The sequence below is a fragment of the Corvus kubaryi genome, unplaced genomic scaffold (genome assembly GCF_017639235.1).
Source record: "Corvus kubaryi isolate FWS band 111438036 unplaced genomic scaffold, C.kubaryi_AGA036_p1.0 37322, whole genome shotgun sequence".
NCBI classification, from domain to species: domain Eukaryota; kingdom Metazoa; phylum Chordata; class Aves; order Passeriformes; family Corvidae; genus Corvus; species Corvus kubaryi.
The window spans coordinates 6,045,927-6,054,047 of NW_024581101.1; positions in this window are offsets into that span (position 1 = coordinate 6,045,927).

Sequence of the window (8,121 nt, forward strand, 5' to 3'; positions counted from 1 at the left end):
AGGGGAATCTTCAGGTGAGAGGGAGAAAGCCTGGGTGCAGTGAAGTGGTTCACAGAGGGGGGATTTCACAGGGTTGGAGTGGGGAGATCTCAGACATGGGCTCTGAAGGAAGAGAGGAGGAAATTTAAGAGGCAAAAGGGGAACCACAGAGAGAGCAATGACTGGAGCAGGTGGAGGTGCAGGAGAGAGAAAGGAAGGAGGGAAAGCAAAAAGTATTTTGTAACTCAGTTGGAAGAACTACATTTGGGGCTAATCAAGTGCAGCTGCATTTAGCAAAGGAACTGGCCCCAGATTCAAGAGCCCTTAGTAGGGATTAAGGTCAAGCAGTTTAACACTTGTGGGTGTCACGTCAAGAGACTGAGCTGAGTGTCCTTAATCAGCAGCCCAGGCTCTGCATGCACAGAGCGAGCAGCACTTATCTGCTGAGTGCTGCTGGAACCAAGAGGGTGGTCCAGGGGCTGGATAATTTGACAGCAGGAAATTCCCATGAAAGGAGAAATTTGGTTTGAAAAAAAGGAGAGCTGGCAAATGTTCTGCTGAGAAGTACAGCTTGATATTTTGCAGCTTTGGGAGGCTGTGGAATGAATGCCTGTGCTCTCTGAAATCTTTCTCATGTGTGTAACTCTTCCTCCTTGGCTACCTGTGTGTGAAACCCGCTAATTTATCACCAGAAGCTACAGCACTTGCTGTCCGCCTCTTTCTGGCAGTTGGTTTTGTGTTTAAGTTCGAGGTTTGGTTTTTTAACCATGAAAATTTAATTGTAATAGAGATCTTGCTTTTCCATTCTAGAAATCAGATTTGTATTTACAATTGCCTGAGAAAGCTTCAAATTCATAGTAACAGTGTGGACAATCTCAACACTTATTTTTAATTCAAAAGAAGACAACTAATCAATAATACATGTTTTCTCTGTTTGCTATTGGTAGGTTGAAAAAACCAGAAGTCTGCTTTTGCATGTAAAGTACAGCATCATCATTAAATAAACCGTTTACTCCTTTGGCTTTCTGCTTTATAATACACATCAGTATCAAAGACAGACGGGAGTTTTTTGGGGTTTTTTTAGATAAAATACTTTTGCTTTATTATTTATGGTGATTCAGATTTAAGCTATGTAATCTTTTACACACTTTGAGTCAAGATCCTGTTGAAAGTGCCACTTTCTGTTGTAATGATTTTTGTTTCATTTCTGTTTTGTAAGGACACTAGCTGGGAAAAAAGCAAATATCTTTGTTTTCCTGGTTTTAATAACAAGTGGCTTAGGAACTCTGAAACAGCTCTTTAGTTGGGCTGCTGGAAGTGGATATAGATATCTTAAAGAAGGGATCATGCAGGGTGGGCAGCATGCTGCTGCACACAGCATGTGCTTTCACTGCTCCAGTGGGCTTGGGACTCACTTCACCAGCAGCCAAACTTCACAGGGCCCGTTGGAATTAAATAATCTCTTAAAACTTTGTCAAAATTAATTTACTGATTCCAAAACTGTATTGGGACATGAAGTACTGGCAGGCAGGCAGATGGAGAATGTCACTGCTTAATTGGCATTTCCTCTGGAAACAAAACTTAAAATAACATGCAACTGTGTGTATTTATTGGATCAGACCAACCTGTGTCTGGTACAGCGTGCTGTGGATGGCAAAGAGGAGTGTAAGGATGAAATGGACTGCAGAGCTGTTTCTCCATAATACTTTTTAATTTCAGTAACTTTAGGCTTCAGGACTTACTTAGAGGTTTTGCATTTGTATTTAATAGCCCTTAATGGAAAATATACAGAAGGAAAAAGGCAGTTGAGCCCATGTAAGCTTTTTAGCAGCTACACAACTGTGTGCTGAAGTACTTAATTAAATACTTTATTTAAAGTTGTGTGAAGAATCAAATATTTCGGTTATTTTGAGCAAGACTGCCTGCCTGTTTTGAACTTTATCTGAGGCTATTACTGCTTTGACAAGTAGGAAGAGAAAGAAATTCCACATAAGCGACCGGATTTTGTATGGAAGGAGGGATTGAGAGGCATAGGGTGTGCTGGATTAGTTAAAATCATAGAATGTTCTGAGTTGGAAGAGACTCATAAGGATCATCAAAGTGCAAGACTTGGCCCTGCACAGGACAGCCCCAAAAACCACATCGTGTGCCTGAGAGTGTTTTCCAAACGCTCCTGGAGTTTGGTCAGGCAGTTGGTAAAGAGGGATTCTGGAGGATGGAAAAGCAAAATATTTGAATGAAATTGAGGTAGAGGATGGCTGGAAACAAAAACCTGTTTGCAACAGGGAACAGAGTAAGTAGGACACAAAAAATGCTGTTCATAGTGGAAGAGAAGAAAGGGGAAAAACAATCTGGCAGGGAAGGAGGAGGAAAAGGGAGAGATTATGGCTAAAGGAGGAAACGAAAGACTGGCACAGGAGAATATTTCAGGGCTGTCTGCTGGCACGTTCTCACGTGCTGTGATGGGAAGGCTGGAAAACAGGGATGCAGTTGTGGCCCAGAGATAACTGGACCTGAGCCTTGGACAGATGACAGTCCCTTTGGGAACTTCTGTTGACACTTAACAGAAACCAGGAGGTTTTCTTTAAGCAGACCCTTCTTCCAGTTTATGCTTACTGAGATGAGTGAGAGAGCGAGCGAGCGTGGTTGCTGGCGATGTATGTCAGCCTTATGATTTCTTACAATTTATAATTTCCTTATGATTTCCCCCTCAGTTCTGCAGAGGCTGCATGCTGCATTCTGAAACCACCTTTATGTGCATACTTAGGTGACCTTTCAGCAATGCCCTTTTCTTACACAGTTTACTGCAGCCATGAAGTTGCAAATGCTGGGAGACTTTTAATAAAAGGAGATTTTGTAGCATATTCTTGCTGCAGATGATTTATGATAAAAAGCTTGTGATGCTGGGGGTTCTTTTTGTCTTTATTTCAAGTTTATGCTTTAACTTGGATGGCCCACACATATCCCTGTAGGAGACACCGTTTGAACCTGGCTATAAATCTGGGAGTGCTGGTGCAGGCAAAGGGGGGAGGTGTTTTCCTCTCAGATGCTCTCTGTGTAAATGTGCACAGTGCTGCATTCTGCAGAGGTCCAGGGAGTGCACTTTTTAACAGATGTTTTACAAAGTCAAAGAGAGAATCCATACCAAAGAAGAAAATTTAAAAATATGCTGCTCAAAAGCCAAACCCTGAGGTACTTGATTTTATGTCTGTACAAGCATTAAAAGAAAACAGCAAGCCAGAAATCACCTGCTTGTATTTGTGTGCTAAAAGAAATTTAAATTCACATCTGAAATTCAACAATGGTCAACATGGGGAAAAAAAAAAATATTTTTAGCCATCTGATTTTTATTGAGTATCCCTCAGGGAAGGAGACAGGCAGGAAAATAAACATCCCAACCTTCTGAATTTTCACAGGACAGGTGAATTTTCACCTTGCTGGGATACTGGTGGTTTGTTCCATTAAATGCTGAGAGCAGCACGCCCCTTGCAGGCCTGTTCCTTTTGGCTGTGTTGGGCAGGTACTGTGGGAATCCTGGAGTGACTGTGACCCTTCCTGTGGTGGGTTTGGGGGAGTCATGGAGCAATGCTCTGCTGAAGCATCTCCTATTTGGTGAGTAGAAGCCTGAAAGTTTTTGATTCTTACCTACCTCCATTACTACCAGGAAGAATCTATTCATAAGTTATTTATTAACGTAAAAAAAAAAAAAAATCCTAGTGCTTGCAATTTTTAGAAATAGTCTTTTTCATTTTCATTACAAGTTTCATTTAGGAGACAAGCACTGTGAAGGCTTCAGATTTTAATTAAATCATGTCCGTTTTCACCAATTTGTCTTAAGTACAAGGGAAATATGAACTGAGATTAGTGTTGCATGAAGAGAGAAATCCATCTCGAGTTGCTGAGCTTTCTAGGAGTTAAATTTTTCCTAACATAAATCTGGCTATTCTTGCTAAAGCTAATTATTCACTTGTCCATGGTGCTCAGATGCTATGAAATGAACATGATAGACTGCAGTTACTTAATGTGGATGGGGACAGCCAAAAAATGTACATTTAAAAATTCTCAGGCCACTTATAATTTATTGTAATACTTGCCAAAGCATGAGAGATGCTTTCAAAGTTCCAAAAAAAAAGGGCAGCTCAATACTCCAAGGAGTGTACAACAAGCTAACCATGTGAAGGGCAGGGGCATTTAATTGGAAATGTTGGAGGCTCTCTGGGATGTGGGAGAACCAAGGCCTCCCACAGCTGAGGGGGTGCCAGGAGCCTTTGTCCCTTGGCTGTGGACAGGAACGTGGCCACACCCAGATTTTCCTATAAACCATTGCAGGAGAGCATTCCCAGGGGTTACTGATTCAGGTGCAGAGTCCAGCCTTGTGCTCAGGGATGGTTGGAAGCTGCCAGTGCTCCTTGGAAGCTCTGCATACCTTCAGTGCCTGGAGCACTGTCGCTTCTGTTGTTGTATCAGGTTTTCTCTTCTGAAGAATCAGTGAACCCTTCTCACTGGACCTGGTACTTGTTCTGCTTTGCCTTGTTTTGAGAAATGTGGGAAACTGAGTACAAAGCTCCTTTCTTCATGTAGTAGTGAGTGAGTTTCCATTGGACTTCTCCTGATTGCTTCTGATGAGTTGGATTACACCAGTAGCCTAGAGATCAAAGAATAGTATTTACAGAGATAAAAACCTTTTCCTTGAAGAAAAACTTTTCTTTTGATGAACGTTTTTTTTGTTGTTGTTGTTTTTTATTTTTATGACATTCAGATGATGACTAACAAAAAAAAGGAAAAAAAAATCAAGGCTCATATATAAGCACTTAAATGTCCTTGGTAAAATTAATAGTTCTGTATATTAGGGTTTGAAGACAGCCTTGCAAAAAGGGGCAGACAGGTTATGGCAAAGTCTCATAAGTTTGGCAAAGTCTTTTCCTAGATAATGCATATAAAAGTGAATCCTGGAAATGCTGATGTGAGTCTGCTGAGGAGCTAGGAACCAGTAGATGTGCTGCTCTTCAGATAAAATTTTTATGCTGAAGATTGCAGCCTTTAATTGCTGCTGTTCAGAACAGCAGATTTTGCAGTAGGTAGTGCTAGGAAATGGTGGATCATAATAGACAAGTTTTCATTATCACAAATCTCTTCAAGGTAAATGCTGCAATATTAGTCTTAATATTGCCATACTTAACCAAATGACTGCATTAATCTGATTTCCTGACTGGTTGTGTGATAAAAAACTGTAAAAGGGATATATATCCAAATGAGTTAGATACTTAACGACCTCGCTCTAAACTTTTCCATAGATACTTATGGTAGTTGAGATATTTGCTCTAAGTCTGGTGGAAAACCAGATGCAAGTGACTGAGTGGTGCAAACACCAGAGAAGGACAGTGATTGTATGCAGTAACGTGAAAGGTAAACCCTGAAAGCAGCAAGGAAAAAAAATTGGAAAAAAAAAAAGATGACTTAATGTTGTATTTTAGGATCAAAAATATCTTAAGGGTGAATTTCAGCAAATAATGAAACTGATTCCAAAAGGGAAATGATGAAAGCCTCATCTCATTATAGCTGAGCTAAACAGGCCAATGCACTCTAATAAGAATTCCTGCATCCTCTTTTAACAGACAGGTTAGTGACATGAGAGGTCTTTGATGTTTTACCTTTTTCCGGTTCCAGAAATATATTCATAAAGTGAAATCTGCTTCCATTAGAAACAGGAAATTTGGTGGGGGGGCATACTAGCACACACCAGGTACTGGTAGAAGAGAATATCCAAGAGGGCACACTTAAATCTGTGGTTTTGTACATGCTATATATGCCTAGGTGAGCTCATTAAATTATTACAGCATTTCATCATTTTTCATCCTTTCTGAATGCTGATTTTTTTAACGTTTTAACTCCTTACTTTTCTTCACCCTGCTGAAGCATCAGTGTGCTTTAATGAAGGGAGAGACCTGCTGGTTTTCGCAGTGAACAACAATCTGGCAGTGGGTTTTAAGATGCTGAACACTCTCAGGAGCTTTAAAAAGAAATGCTGTACACAAATTTCCTTTTTTCAATAGTTAGGAGCTATGGGACAGAGGTAAATCTGTGCAGTCTCTTCATGCACCTGTGGACTTCCTTGGTCACGGATGTTTACAGGGTCTTGTGTTTTCAGCTGATGGAGACTCCTTAGAGAATTTCTTTAGAGAAGTTTATGAGCTCAACGTGGCTCTGGAACCACTGCCTTAGAAGATGCTGCTTCTGCAAAGAATTCATGCATGAGTACTCATTTATTTCTCTGTGACTAAGTGACAGCAAGTGTGGGTTTGGTGTGGGTCTGAAAGATGATGGTTCCAGTTGGTCAAGTCAGGCCCTGGAAATGGTTTAGAAGCTCTCCTTGGATATCCCCCAGCAGCTGTTTCAATCAGTGCCATTTCCCAGTTCCTGTCTCTGGTGTACCCAGAGAATATTCTCACTGTGTGGAGAAATCAGGAGCGCAGCTGGTGAAACAAGGAGGCAGCAGAGGAGACGGTGATGGCAAACCTGTAGCTGCTGTTTAGAGACAAGTAGGTGCTATCATCACACTTGAACAACATTGACAGTAGATTACGTAGACTAAGATGTCTTAAAGCACAATTATCTTGCTTATTATCTCTGTAGTCATTTTCTTTTTCCTTAAGAAGACTGGAATTGTATTTGTCAGGACTCAAAAATGTTGACATTGTGGTTCAATCACCAAGGTGTGGGGGTTTCTTTATCTTGCCATGGCTGAAGTACCCTGATACAATATTGCTGTTTCTATGCAAATTATTTGAATTTGAAGCTTTCTACTCTTACTTGACCTTGTATTTACAAAAAAGAACTTTATAGAGGCAAAGATACAAACTTCTATATTCCTAAACAGACCAAAGGACCAAAGTCATGTTAGGGCTGCTAAAGGTCTGATCCTGTGGGTTGCAGTATTTAAATGAAGCATTTTCCACCTTGCAAGGCTTTTTCATTTCTTTCTAGCATGGATTTGTTGCAATAGGCAAAGTCGATGCATAAATTTCGATCAAAACCTGATATGTGAAACCCAGCTTCTGTTTGTACTGGATGTACAAAGTGTTGAATTCTTTTTAATGAAAAAAATTTATCAGTGTCTCTGGAATATGAGACAGAGCATCTTGAATTTTGGTGGTAACTATTTTCCTTAGGGGAATTTCACGTGCACAGGAGAAACAAAGAAATCGTTAAGGCTTTGGGGAAGAGTAATTTTAATTGCCAACTATACCACTGAAAAAGGCATCATAGTGTTTCTTGCTTTAGAGTAGATGAAGAATATTTTAGTTAAATTATTAATACAAAATATTTTTGTTTGTGTTTTACAAAGAAATAGTATCAGGATTTGCATCTTTGTTCTTTCCTTTTTAGCATGCTCAAAGTCAAATGAAATTTGGAGAAATGATCAAATTAAGCCTTGATTTCTGTTTTTTTCTTTTCTTCAGCTTTGTTGTTTGAAAATAATTTAGGTTATAAAATCGGTTAACCTGAAAATAAAATTTATTAAATACTACTTTTTTCATTTCGGACTGTATAATTTCTAAGGAACTTCAGTTCTGCAACTTTTGCTTATGTGCTATCATATATGTTCTTCCATACATTCAGTGGTTGGTAGCTGCTTTAGTGATTATATTGCTATTAGCAACAGACCTTTTTTAAGTAGTGCAAAATCAAATATTTAAGCTGTTGTCAATCTGTAAAGGGAGGATTTTAAGCAAGGATCCCTTTGAAATACAAACTTGTAACTTCCCAGTCCTTTATGCATCAGAAGATTCTGGCATGTCTTAAATCCTCTAAAATAAATGGAGGTAGCCACTCATAATTCCAAATAATCTTATTGCAGTAGCCAATCTACTGCCCAGAGACCATGAGAATGCAACTCTGTGGGTAAATAAAACAGGGCACTGCTCATTCCCAGGCCTTGAGTGCCATGGAACAGCTCAGTCCAGTAAAGTTGTGTGCTCCACAACAGAGTCCTCGTCCTGTTTCCAGCTGGACACAGCGAGAGGCAGGAAATCCGTGTAACTCTGAGGTGAGCTGTTACTGCTTTTACAAAATGGGTCTGCTGGAGGTAGGAACAGATTTCTCTTTTTTTGTGAATGCACTGCTCAGTCCTTTATCCCCAGT